We start from the raw sequence: 13,364 nt of genomic DNA, 5'->3' as shown, positions 1-13,364 counted from the left end.
AGAGTGTAGTTCGCTCTTAGGACTCCAGAATCACCTAAATAGGAGACTGACTGAGGAATTACTTCTCTAAGAAAAATCCCCTTTGCAGTCAACTTTCAGACCAGGGTCTGTTTTATCCCTTTCATATCTCACTTCATAAAATCAGTGTCAAAAGTGAGACTGACAACCAAACCCAAGATGCACCTACAGCTCCTGTCCTGTTCTGCTTGAAGGCTTCGCTTCTTTTGATCTCTCTGGGACAACAGGCTGGCTATTGTCCATGTGCTGTTTTTTTTTTCCCTCTAGCAACAGAAGATGGTGAGTGCTTTCTTAAGCACAGCAGTGGTAAAGGTCAAAGTCAAAGCAGATCTGGCTTTGCCTGTTGTGAAAGCAGGAGCAAGGGGTGGGATTCCTCAGCGGGACATGAGGGAATGGCTGCACAAAATAGCTTTATATCCTGGATGACTTTGGTGGTCCAAACAGCACAGTTGTTCAGCTCTGTGGGTATCACTGCTGCATGGGAACTCCAAAGGCCACTCTTCTAGACAGACGGACATCTTCCCAGTCATTAGGTAACTAATACTGCTTAGCACCCTTCCAAGACTGGGATAAGGACACGACCCCAAACACATATACTCTCAGATACACAACCACACAAAATTTGACAAAGGAGAGATTCTGTTGGAAAATCATTCAAAGGTTTCAACCTGCAAGCCTGAAGCTAAGTGCTTATCCCTGTGTGTAAGGAGTCTGTAGTCAACCAGCAGCCTGTTTATGAGAAGCCCTGAGTACCCATTATTTTTGTTGTCTTCAGTAAGAGCTAAAGGTCCATAAAATTAATCTAAAAAACACAGACTAAGGGAACCATGTTTGTTTGCTTGTGTGTTTTCCCCTGCCGTTATCTATCATGACTGTCTGTAGAACACTGACCTTTTGTTACTGGACGTGATGCAGCTGGTTCGTGATGTGATAGTTTTGAGATATAAGGCCTCCTTGGCTTATGCCAGGGAGAAGATCCTAGGGCCATTTTCTCCTAAGACCTTATGGAAAAAAAAAAAAAAAAGAACAAAAAAAAAGAACTCTGTGTCACCTTATCCAGAAATAGAGATTTTGGCTTTGAGTTATGAGATGATATCATATCCCCTGCTACGGAAAGTGCACGTTCAGTGACTAGTGTGCAGGGCTGCTGCACACCCTGCTCATCCTATAGGCAACTGCACAAGTGTTGTGACTGTGGTTTGTACACATGGAGAGAGGCCAAGGGTCACTGCCTGTGGGTGCAAATGGTTGGGATTGGCGTTCAGCATGCTCTCATCACAGCCTGGCAGGCTGCTCCAGCTGCAGACATGCATTGATTACAGTAGCCAAAGGCTTTGTCTTTCCTTAAGGGGGGTTGGTAGAAAAGTCTGCAATGTTTTTTCCAGTCGGCTACACAATAGGTTTTCATGGTACTGTCAACCTGCTTTATCAGTGTCTTGTACAGTGATGTGCAACGGGGTGAGCTTGACATCAGGTGCATTTTCAGATTTTCTGTGCTTTTCCATTCTATTGATAGGGTATCCTAGCCTTTCATCCCTCTGCCCTGAGCTCTGTCTTCTGCAGTCTGGCCCTTGCCTAATCAAGTGAGACAGCTCTCCTGTTGTTACTGTTGAAGCTGCAATAAACAGCATATCCATTTCTCCATTTATCTGCTTTTTGAAATCCAGCCTGTAATGGCAGCAATAATTACTCCATTTCTATATTTGGAGATCATCAGCACCTCATGAATATCAAATTGTACTGTTATTATCTCTGCACAATATGGGCCAGTCTCCTATCAGTGTAAACATGTATAACTGTGAATATCAGTAGGACTGTCAGAGATCCCAGAATAGACAAGGTAAACAGGAGTCTGACATTATTTGTTTAGTGGGGAAGGCAGGGAGAGAAGCAGAAAAGCCAGCTGGAGTTTTGATAGCACAGAGCCCATCCAGCATTGCTGTGGGTACACACAGCACTCTACTTGTTGGGACCATTAGGAGCAAGTGCAGATTTCTCTGAGCCAAGTACCATGTTAAAATCCTTGGTATTGGGGTTAAAATCCTGAGTCTTCTGCAAAAACATCTCAGCCCACAAGCAAATTCCTTTGAACGCTTACTTAGGCTTTGTTGTTAGACTTTTTCATTGCCCAGGAGATGGTGATGTTTAAAGCTCCAGTCTGACCAGGGCTGATCTAAAAACTTCATTGTTGTCAAACATCTGAAGCTCAGTGGATTTGGCTGCCTCCTAGGAGACCTTTTCCCCCCTCTGAACCTCCAGTTGAGGAGACTCCCAGGGGACAGTCTCTCCTCATCACCATCTTTCAGAGCTGTCAGAATACTTTAGCAGCTCATGGCATGGTTTTCCAAGCCTTGCTTGCATTGATGCAGACCCTGCTCTGGAGATGAGCCCATCCATATGCACTGCTTTCCATCCAGGTCCGTACCTCCCCACCACAAAGATATTACAGTCATTAATAAAAAAAAAAAAAAAAGGCACCATGAAGTCTCCCCAGCCTGCAGACAGAAAGAGCAGGGTTATGTCTTAGTACCTAACTGTCTATAGTTTATAAAAACTTTTTTTTGTGTGTATAAAGTGAGGGTGCTAAAATGCAGGTAGGGGAAAAGCATGGCTGGTTCACTGCTGGCACTTGGAAGGAGCCAGGCCTGAGTGACTGCACGACCCAGGGAGGGTGGGCAGGTGAGCCATGGGGCTGGTGGGACAGAGGGACACCAAGAAAATGGTAAAACCTTGTGAGAACAGCTGATTCTGTGAGGTTGCAGGTTGTGTTATTCCACAGTATTTTACCCCAAGGTATTGGCATACACACAGCCAAGTACATGCTTGAGTTTCTAGGTCAAAGCCCTTAAGGAACACCAAAACCAGCCAAAAACATCCTATAGTCTGCTCCAGATAGATAGAAAAGGCTTAGTAAATAAAGCTGGCTTCTTATCAACTCCTCGTCCCTGAAACGGCTATATTACACCCGCCCAATGGTTTCTGTCCTAATTTCTAGAATCAGCCCTCTTTTCAAAGAAGCCTCCGCCAAAAGAGGACATGACTAAGCAAAAGAGGAAGCTTAACTGCAGCAAAATGTGAGTGAAACAGAAAATAATCACTGAGTAAACTTGTACTCATCCGTTCAGCAGGGAAACAAATCTAGATCAGTCTCCGCAGCCTTGGAATGATCTCACTGGCTCTAGCACAGCTGGCCTAGAGACACAAACAGCATGCAAAACAGGAGTTAAGGACCCCAGGGCAGTGCATGGCAGCTATCATTTGCATCTGTTTCTCAGGGGGCTGTCTCCTTCCTAGAGAAGAACTATTGTATGTGTGTTTATACTGCAAGGGAGCTGTCTATGTTTGGTTTGGAAAAGCTATGCTTGCTTAACAAAACCTGAATTTATCCCTGTAATCCTTCCCTGCATCTCCATGGCCAGATTGGAGCAGCCTGTGGAAAAAATTCCTGTCTATTTTCAGAAATAGATAAAAGCTTTCAGATTACGGAGTGCAAATCTCAGCTCAAAATGACTGGAAAAATCCATTCAGTGTCTCTGTCACTGACCCCCGTGACCTCTCCAAGTAATGAATTTCAGTTGCTTTTCCCCTGTGCTGCTTCCTTCTGCCACCACCACTGCTGGTCCTGGAACAGACCCCAATCCCAGCATCTGCAGAATGTCAGCCCTGCATCCAGCTGCTTATCCCATGGGGATATGAAAGAGAGATACGAAAGAGCAGAGTTTGTGGAAATTACTATTGATCTCACTGCTTAAGACTGTTAGTGGGGTCTTTTTATGCCAGCGTCCACACAGCTCACAAATTTCAGGATAGTGCTAGCATGCCAAGGAAGAAGTGCTCTCTGCCACAAAAATAAAACTGCCTGGAATCTATTTCTTTGTACACACTCATCTCAGAGCCATGCTTGCTGCTGCGCTTGGAGTTGGCTATGATGCTGGTCCCTTCCCCCTTGGGAGCTCCTAAAGCAAATGAGCCTTTAGCATCACTTATTAGTTCACGAGATTGAAGATTCAGCAGAGAAGATCACTGCTCATTTAAAGGGATTGCATGTTTTAGGAAGTCCCTGAGGCTCAATGAATTCTGCTCATGGTGGATTAGATGCCCTGTTAGCAAGCAAAATATTAAATGCAATTGCAGTGAGCTTACATTTCACTCATTTTTCACTTACGGATTACAGAGTGAGTCTTCGTAATTAATACCAAGGAAGAGGGCATTCAGCTGAACTACAGCTTTTGAAAGATTAACCTTGATAGGATTTTTTTTTTTTTAATTTAGAACTTTGTTTTCCCTTCTGTAGTGATCAGAGCAGACCTGAGATGCTGATCCCTTTGTGTTGTGCTCAACAAAGCATCTAGCAGAAATCCTGCAGGCCTCCACTGGGATTCACCCGGCTGCTGAGCACCACACCTGCATCTCCTCTGACAAAATTGGGTCAGATCCTGGAAGGTTCTGAGTGTAACCCATTTTGGAGCTGAGGTGCTTCAGATGTCTTACCTTCTGTTTCAGGATACAAAAGCTAAATGAGCAGTTTGTTGCAAAATGAGACAGTTGGAGAGACCACCTGCTCTGATGGTGAGTATGTGATTCTGGATGAGATGACAGAACTTCTGATTGTTGCTCTTAGTCCTGCTAACCAGCAAGGGCTTGGGGCAATCAGCTCATTTCACTAAGAAACACAGAAATATATCAAATTTGCAATGACTGGGTTAATTTTTATCTAATGTGAATACAGAGATGCCTATACTTGAACACACTGCTACTGAAATATGTGAACAGGTGACAAGGTATGCCACCCACCAGATCAGGCTGCCCAGGGCCTCATCCAGCCTGACCATGAACACCTCCAGGGATGGGGCATCCACAGCTTTTCTGGGCAACCTGTGCCAGTGCCTCACCACCCTCTGAGTGAAGAATTTCCTCCTAACATCTAATCTAATTCTCCCCTCTTTTAGTTTAAAACCATTCCCCCTTGTCCTGTCATTATCTGTCCTAGCAAAAAGTTGTTCTCCACCTTTTTTATAAGCACTCTTTAAAGAACTGAAAAGCTGCAGTGAGGTCTCCCTGGAGCCTTCTCTTCTTCAGGCTGAACATCCCCAGCTCCCTCAGTCTTTCTTCATAGGTGAGGTACTCCAGCCTTCTGATCTCCTTTGTGGCCCTCCTTGGGACCTGCTCTAACAGATCCACATCCTTCTTGTGTTAGGGGATCCAGACCTGGATGCAGCACTCCAAGCCGGGCCTCACGAGGGCAGAGTAGAGGGGGACAGTCACCTCCTTGACATACTGCCCACTCCTCTGTTGATGCAACCCAGGATGCAGTTGGCCTTCAGGGCTGCAAGTGCTCACTGCTGGTTCATGTCAAGCTTTTTGTCCACCAGAACCCCCAAGTCTTTCTCTGCAGGGCTGCTCTCAATGAGTTCTTCTCCCAGTCTGTACTCATGTCTGGGATTGCCCTGGCCCAGGCACAGTACCTTGCACTTTGACTTGTTGAACCTCAATAGGTTCACATGGGCCCACTTTTCAAGCTTGTCCAGGTCCCTTTGATGGCGTCCCTTCCTTCTGTTGTATCAACTGCACCACTCAGCTTCGTATCACCAGCGAACTGGCTGAGGGTGCACTCAATCTGATTGCCTATGTTGTTGATAAAGCTATTAAATAATACTAGTCCCAAGACAGACCCCTGAAGGACACCACTTGTCACCGGCCTCCACCTGGACATAGAGCCATTGACCACCACTTTCTGGCTGTGACCTTCAAGCCAACTCCTTATCCACTGAATGGTCCACCCATCAAATCCATCTCTCTCCGATTTGGAGATCAAGATATCACGTGGAACCTTGTCAAAGGCCTTACAGAAGTCCAGATAGGTGACATGGGTTGGTCTTCCCTTGTCAACTATGATGCAGTCACTCCATCTTAGAAGGCCACCAGATTGGTCAGGCACAATTTGCCCTTGGTGAAGCTGTGCTGGCTGTCTCAAATCACCTCCTCGTCTTGCATGTGCCTTGACATTGCTTCCAGGAAGATCTTTTCCATGATCTTGCCAGGCACAGAAGTAAGACTCACCGGTATCTGAAGCAAGGAATATAATGTCATTAATTAAGATAATGTGTACTCCAATAGGAATACCACAGGAAAGGCCATTATTGTCTCTAAAGGTTAATTAATCTTAATTCCCCTTAGAATTGTCATGAAAAGATACATATTGATTCAAGGTTACTGGTTCTACATATGTAGAACACGGGCTGAGTGCATAAGCCTGAACTGTATGTATAAAAATGAAGTGGTTCATTAGAAAGAGAAAACAAACTGCAGTTGGTAAAAAATAATTTCAAACATCTTCAGAAAATCTGGAGGTGTTTCTGTTACGATGATGAGTCTAAGAACTATAACTCCAAGTAAAAACCTAACCTACTGAGAGAAAATATACGTGGAAATTCAACTCTGACCCATTTGGAAGACAAAATAAGTCTGTGATATCCTGTTCATTCACCAGGGAGCCATACTTACTATTCAATTTTTGCAGCTAGCCAGAATACAGGTATTTATATATTCTGTATGATCCAAGTGCTTAAAATTCTTTGGACTGTTGACATCAGCTGAGATGAATGAAGGAAATTCATAGGATCAGTGTGATTCAGGATCTTCCTGCAGTGTGTAATGACCGCAGGAATATCTCCTATTTACATAACTCTTTTTTCATTCCAGGAGTTCCCGGGGCATTATGCAAACCCTTCAAAAGAGAGATCACTGCAACTACCACCACTGAGATCCCCTGCTGTGAGCTGACAGCTACTCAACAGGAAACAACTACACTGCACAGGCAGCATGTAGGGCCGTTTGGATGGGTGCCTTCTGGAAAAAAAAAAAGGGGGGGTGTGTGGAGGGTGGGAGGAGAGAGAGAGAAAAGAACAGAGCTAAAAGGAAATGTTTCAATACTGCTGGGAAAGATGAGCCCTGCTTCTCACTCAAACTGCCCAGACAGCCTCTCTCACCTCTGCTCACTTCACAAGAGGCGTTGGGCAGCCAGGAGAGTGGTTGGCTGTATTATCCAAACATTGAGCAATGCTCTTCACAGCTCTGCTGTAACACTGGCTAGTCTACACAGCTCTCCTTGGTCATCAGTGCTGTGTAGGGGAGGGAAAGATGAGCAAATCTGCCTGGAGAGCTGCCCATGGACAATTCCTGTTTCCTCTGCTACTATTTGCACTGTATCTCCAGTCTCTCTCTGTCTTTTCCTCGTAGTCTCCTTCCTTGGTTCTGACTATGATCCTGCTCCTTCGTGCTCTGGAGTCAAGGTGTTATATTATTTTAGTGGAGGACTTAAGGAAAGGAGAAAGCACCTCCCTTTTCTTCTGGGAAAGGTAGTTTGCAAGTATCTTGGAACGATTCTCTTAGGTTTTCTGAATAGGTTTCTAGGTTTAGGATGGGCACAAAGTGTAGGTTAGTTAGGCAAAAGACTAATGTGAAAAACCTGAAAAATATCCAAACCCTTCAAACTCAGCATTTTCCACTCACACCTTCCCAATAATTTCTAACTCCACATCTTCATCCCTAAGAGTAATGCTTAGGTTTGAGCTTAGCTGAATGTGGCAAAGAATCCACGTAAGTGGTGGAAATCCATCTTTGTATCATCCTTTATCAAGCGGGACCAAGGGGGGGTATATTAAATTTTGGGCATGGTTTCCAGAGCTATGGGGTTTGCCTAGGGTATTTTCACCAGAGGGAGGGAAGAGAGGCAGGTGGACCCTTGCCAACAAATCCCAAAAGAAAGGGTCTTTTACTCAGTATATAGATATATATTGCCATCGCTGGTTTTGCATGGCTTTATGACTGTGCTCCTTCATGCCTAGTAAAGGTCTGGGAATGCACGTAAGTTGTGAAAATCCATCTTTTTATCATCCTTTATCAAGAGGGACTAAGGGGGGGGTATATTAAATCCAAATATTTTCTCTGCTCTTAATCACCTGACAGAAAGGTCACACTAATTACATCAGATGCATTTTCTCAAATTTCCCTGCTTCTGTTATGAGTGTGAGGCTTATCTAAGAGGAACTATTCTGACCACTAGTAAACACAGCCTGTCTTATCCATGTCTCAGTTCCCAAATTAACCAGGTGACAAGGAGACCCTCACAGGATGCAAGGCATGGTGACAGAAATGGGCAGGTCATGGCCTTTTACTGTGAGAGAAAAGCATGGCAGAAATGATCCAATTCTGTTACTGCAGAGCCATGTATGCAGTCCATGTATGCAGGGGCTGGGGGCAACAGGGGGGAGCATTGAGTTGACAGGCACTGTGCCAGTAGATAGTGCTAAAGACTACACAGCATGGACCTTGGCTTAGTAGGACCAATGAAAGTCTGTTTTTATGCTGTGCAAATGGCCCTCTGCCTTTCCCCTAATGCTTAGTAGACATGTTTTGGAGTTGCCATTGTGAAAATCGTAGGAGTGGTGAAGCAGATGTTGGCTTGGTCAGGAGATACGGGAAGAGAAATGAACAACAAGTGGGAGAGAAGCCATGTTCATCATACTGCAGATGAGCCTTCATATTCTCTGTATCACTAATACAAACTGGAGTGTTTGGCCTTTTACTACTTTTCCTTGTGTAGTATTTTGTACTTTTTTTGCTAAGTGTGCCTCAAAAATTGGAGATGATAAAACATGGGCCAGCCCTTGGTGGAAATGGATGGTGCTAGGATACTCCTGGAAAGCAGCAGGGTTTAATTTTTATCTCTACTCAAACTAAATTTTCCCAGAGGTGGAAGTGGTAAAAGCAGTTTTTGGTAGAAAAGAAAATCATTGTCATGTTTGAAAGAGGGAAGCACAATAAAAAGACACACTTAAAAAGGGAGAAAAGTAAAATGCCATTAGATCTTATTCTTTCAAGATGAGGCCCAGGCGTGAAACTGCAATGTGCAACAGAACTCTGCCACCAGATGGTTATATAGATTGGAAACGAGCAACAGGGAAGAAATATGGTACTTTCTTACATGATGCAATAAGATGTTGTGCTTCCTGGCCACATATAAAATTAATTTATAACAGAAGCACACCAGAAATGCCTGAGGGTAACACTAGCCACAGCAGAACATCAGGGCTTCTTTCTTTCTTTCTTTCTTTCTTTCTTTCCTTCCTTCCTTCCTTCTTTCCTTCTTCTTTCCTTCTTTCCTTCTCTCCAGCATTAAATAATGGGACTGACATTTTTCTTAAAACAACCTCAGAATGGGTGGTTGGAGAGAAAGATCAAAGATCCATGTCTCATAGGATGCATCAGGAAAAAGTAAGTATGTAATCTGATGCACTAATGCACTAATATACACATATGTCCTCTGTCACACACACTAGGGTAACTCTTTAGGTTATTTTTTCAACAGACCTCTACAATGGTGACATTATTAAATTAGTATTATTACTATGAATAATTGTATCATTTTCTCTGATTCCAGTTGTTCTCACTCGTTTTCTTCTAATGCACGTTGGTGGTACCCATCACTGGAGTGACTGGAAGCATTTCACATGTTTTACAGTGTATAGTTTTAATGTTCTCTGAGCAAAGGAGACAAGTAAACTTTTTGACCCTGGAAGTAAGGGACAGATTTGCAAAATATTTAAGCTCTGGGCTTTATCAAGGCCACAGTAACCTATTAAAAAACAAACAAACAAAAACCCTCCCACTGAATTCATTAAGCTTTATCTTAAGCTGAAAAGACCAGAGCAATCAGAGCTGCCCATCAATGAAAAGAATGGGAAAGATGGATAATCAATCTTGCAATGCATTTTTAGTAGTAAATTGACTTGACCCAAGACCTGTGTGTCTCAGAGGACTGAATGACAGTGCTGAGTGGTAGGTGATGAAGGTCCATGGAGACAGGATAGACTCAGGTGATGGTTACAGCAGTGCAAATCTCCCTTCCTGTGGAAACGCTGTACCACCTGAAGCAGGGAGCAGGAGAAACCACCACTGGGGTAGCTTGAGAAACCAGGAAGACCTTAATGCCTTAGTTAGGGCTCTTTGTCTTAGTGTCAGCTCTTCCAAAGTGCTGCACATATGCTTTCCTAACCACAATACTATTCGAAGCCTCCACCTTGGTTAACGTTTCATCATTCACACTCTGAGAATTATCATTTCCTCTAGACATGCTGACAAAACTCATTGCTTATTGCTCACAGCATGTCAGAACTGCTGATTTTGCTTCGGACTGCAAGATGTTTGGAAAGCCACATGCTTTTCCTGCAGCCAGCTCAATCCCCTCCACGCCGGCCTCTGTTGCTGTGGTTGCTCTCACCCAGAATGCCAGATCCTGTCCCCCCCAAGTTAGAGCAGATGAGAAGAGCTGCTTGAAGCAGTGCTGGGTTTCATATCTTCAGTATCAAGTTCACAGAATTGTAGAATTCCTTCTGATAGCCAGATATATGACCTCTCTAACAAAGCTGGTCGAGTCTTTTCCACCTTGCTTACCTCCAAGTCTGTGGATAAGCCTGTCAGAGGCAGGAGCCAGGGAGGATGATCTAGATGTGTCCTGTAAATGCTCACCGTTCCACTACCCCAGCAGTGCCTCCTACACCCCAGGGACATTACTGGGGTCTCTCCCTGGCAGCAATACTACTCTGGAAAGATTATAACTGTGAAGAGGCCCAAATATAGCACCCGAGTGTTGGCTTTGCTCTGCCCCCCCCAAAAACAAACAGGATGATTGGAGTGGGAAGTGGGAAAAAGGAGTAGTCCTGTGCTCTCAACCTCTCCAACAAGAAATGGGAGTAACACCTGGCTGGTCACCGACCTGTTATCATGCCACAATCGTGAATGGTTGCTAAATGTTGCAGCCAGAGAAATGCAGATCAGATGCAGATTAATTGCTGCGTTTCATATGACAGGACATATATTTCTCCATAAGTCACTGGCATCTAAGCTAACACAGACAACACAAAGCTATTCCTGCAGATCTGTACATTTGCCCATGGCTGCACAGCTGAGCTCTCATTTCACAGATGAGCTTCTCATCCAGGAGAAGGAAGAGCTGAGTTTTTGATGAAAGCTCAATTTCTGCATTGCAGGGCGAGTAGTGGACAACATAATCTGATCTATGAAGCTATGAAAAAGCTATGAGCTATGAAGACTGGGGGCAGGAGCGTGCTACTGGCAGTACTGTCCTTCCTCACTCCCCACCTCACTGTCTCGCTTTACTGCCTTGGCCTGGCAAGCCCCTGTAGATGTGAGCTGCCTCTCACAGCTTGTTATCCCACATTTTGTTTGCATCATGCTGGATCTGTCCAGGTGGTTAAACAAAAGGCATCTTTTTGTTATTGTTGTTGTTTTTACCGTGCAATTGCTACGTTTTTTACTAGGCCTTTGCTTTTCCCGTGAGGAATCTCTGGAAACTTGGATAGGATCCTTTGGCTCACATTAGAAAAAGGTAATAAAATCTTGGGAACCCAAAATGCTTCATTGTTGTTTTCACCAAACATCTTTTCCCATTTTGAAAAATGCGCTTCTCTGTTCTAATTTGTTTCCATATTTAGGGAAAACTTCTTCCTAACCTGCCAGTTTTTCTTCTTTCCAGCAGACCTGTGCCCTCCAAGAGCCCTGCAGACCTTAACTCTGCATTCCACCACACTTCTGACTCTCCACAGAGCTACAAGGAAGTCGATTATTTCCTCATTGCTCTGGATTCTCCATCTGTCACTTTGCGACATAATATTTACTTACCTTTTCCAAGCACTTTAAATCTCCATAGGAATGCATTATAAAAGTTCATTAGTGTTATTACTGTTCTCCATTGTGTAATGTTGAAAAATGGCTTGTGCAAGTCTGGCTCTTCTGTTCTTGCTCTGACCCCATCCACTGTTCGGGTGCTGCTGCCTCCTCTGGGGACAGCAGTAACTCACCTTTGTTTTCCCAGTCTCTCTCTCAGATCCTACTGAGTCTGAGATAGGATAGGATCCTACTGAGCCTAAGAGAGGGACAACTGTCTAGTCTCCTACATGTTGGTTCAGAGACAGGCAGATCTGGATTCAAAGGTTGCTGCTTTTCTTTCTGCACTACTGATAAACATGTCTGCATTTGAGTTCCAATATATATTTTCACAGGCTCCAGTATGACCTGTATGATCTCAAAGCTCCTTTTATATGGTGGGAAGGCTGAAGACCCTGTTGAGAATGACTTTACCAAATGTTGATGTGCTGCTGACTCTGACCTGTTTTCTCTGCCACAGTGTTTTTCTGTTTAGTACATAGTTACATTTTTTTGTTCCATTTTTTTTTCTGTCATGCCAAAACACTTATTTTCAGTGATACAAAAGGCTGTCAAAACACCAGGTACTTGAACTGACAACACCATGTTGTTGTCATAGGAGCTTCTACTAAACAGGCTGGTGACCAAAGGTTGTGGACTGGTGAGACTCTTCCATGCTCTTCTTCCTCTCCCTCTTCATCCTTTTCGGAGGCATACTGGTCAACACGCTCACCGTTTTATGTTAAACAGCTGCCATGTTTCAAGCCAGAGGTGACTGCATTTCAGAGACAAGCAAATGTACTTCTGTATTGCTGCCAGACTGTGATCTCATGTACTTTAGCCTTGTGTTTTCAAATGCCTCTACTGGATGTTAGTGGTGCAGCTCTAGCCTGACCCCAGTGTAAAAGAGATCTGATCTAATTCCGCTACCTTTTGGCATCCAAAAAATGTTAAGTATATATTTTAGAATAATGTACATTCTGCCATCCTGTTAACTCCTGTTTCACAGGGACTTGTTCTCCCTCCTAGCCAATTATTTTGACCAGAATTGGTGACTAATGGAAGCAATTTGTAGAAAGCATGCTGTTCCCAACTGACCAACAGCAAACTGCTAATGACTGACATTAGAGTGACTGTTCTCCACAGAGGAAGAGTTGAAAGCCCATTGCATGCAGCACCAATCACATTAACAACAAAACAAAGCACCCTGATACTGGCACCTGCCATTTATCCTGGCTACTTCTTGCCTCCTTCTGTGGCACATCTGTAATACCACACCAAAATACACCAGCTGTGTATTTGTTTATACAAACATGAAATGCGATTTAAAACACTTTGATAACATGACCTTCTAAACTTGATGGACAAAATATTAAAAATACTAATTCACTGCAAGGAGCAATTCTGCACTGCTTAGGAGATGGTGCATGGGACTTAGTAGATCATTTTCATCTCTGAAATTTCTGAGACGTGATGAATGGAATTTCTTAGTATTTGAAACAAGAGAGGGGTATGTTTAAAAAGACTGGAAAGGACCGCAGTGTAAAATCCTTGTAATTCAAAAAAGGCAGTCTTGTTTTTTATTGCCCTTGTGGGGGAGTCTCCTGTGAACCAAACAG

At 43.8% G+C, this 13,364-nt stretch overlaps 1 long non-coding RNA gene across 2 annotated transcripts in view; it reads left to right on the top strand.

The window, feature by feature from the left end:
* LOC126913274 (uncharacterized) overlaps nt 1-13,364 on the top strand; it is a 58,359-nt gene extending 44,995 nt beyond the window's left edge. The window contains exons 2-6 of one of the 2 annotated variants that reach the window (XR_007708141.1): nt 3,014-3,092; nt 4,313-4,587; nt 6,721-6,842; nt 11,361-11,428; nt 11,579-13,364. This is a non-coding gene — a long non-coding RNA (uncharacterized LOC126913274). Of the gene's footprint in view, nt 1-3,013; nt 3,093-4,312; nt 4,588-6,720; nt 6,843-11,360; nt 11,429-11,575 lie in introns of both variants that reach the window. The other variant, XR_007708140.1, reaches the window with a different exon arrangement.

Source organism: Cygnus atratus, chromosome 3 (assembly GCF_013377495.2).
Source record: "Cygnus atratus isolate AKBS03 ecotype Queensland, Australia chromosome 3, CAtr_DNAZoo_HiC_assembly, whole genome shotgun sequence".
Taxonomy (NCBI): Eukaryota; Metazoa; Chordata; class Aves; order Anseriformes; family Anatidae; genus Cygnus; species Cygnus atratus.
This window is presented reverse-complemented; position numbering and strand designations above follow the sequence as displayed.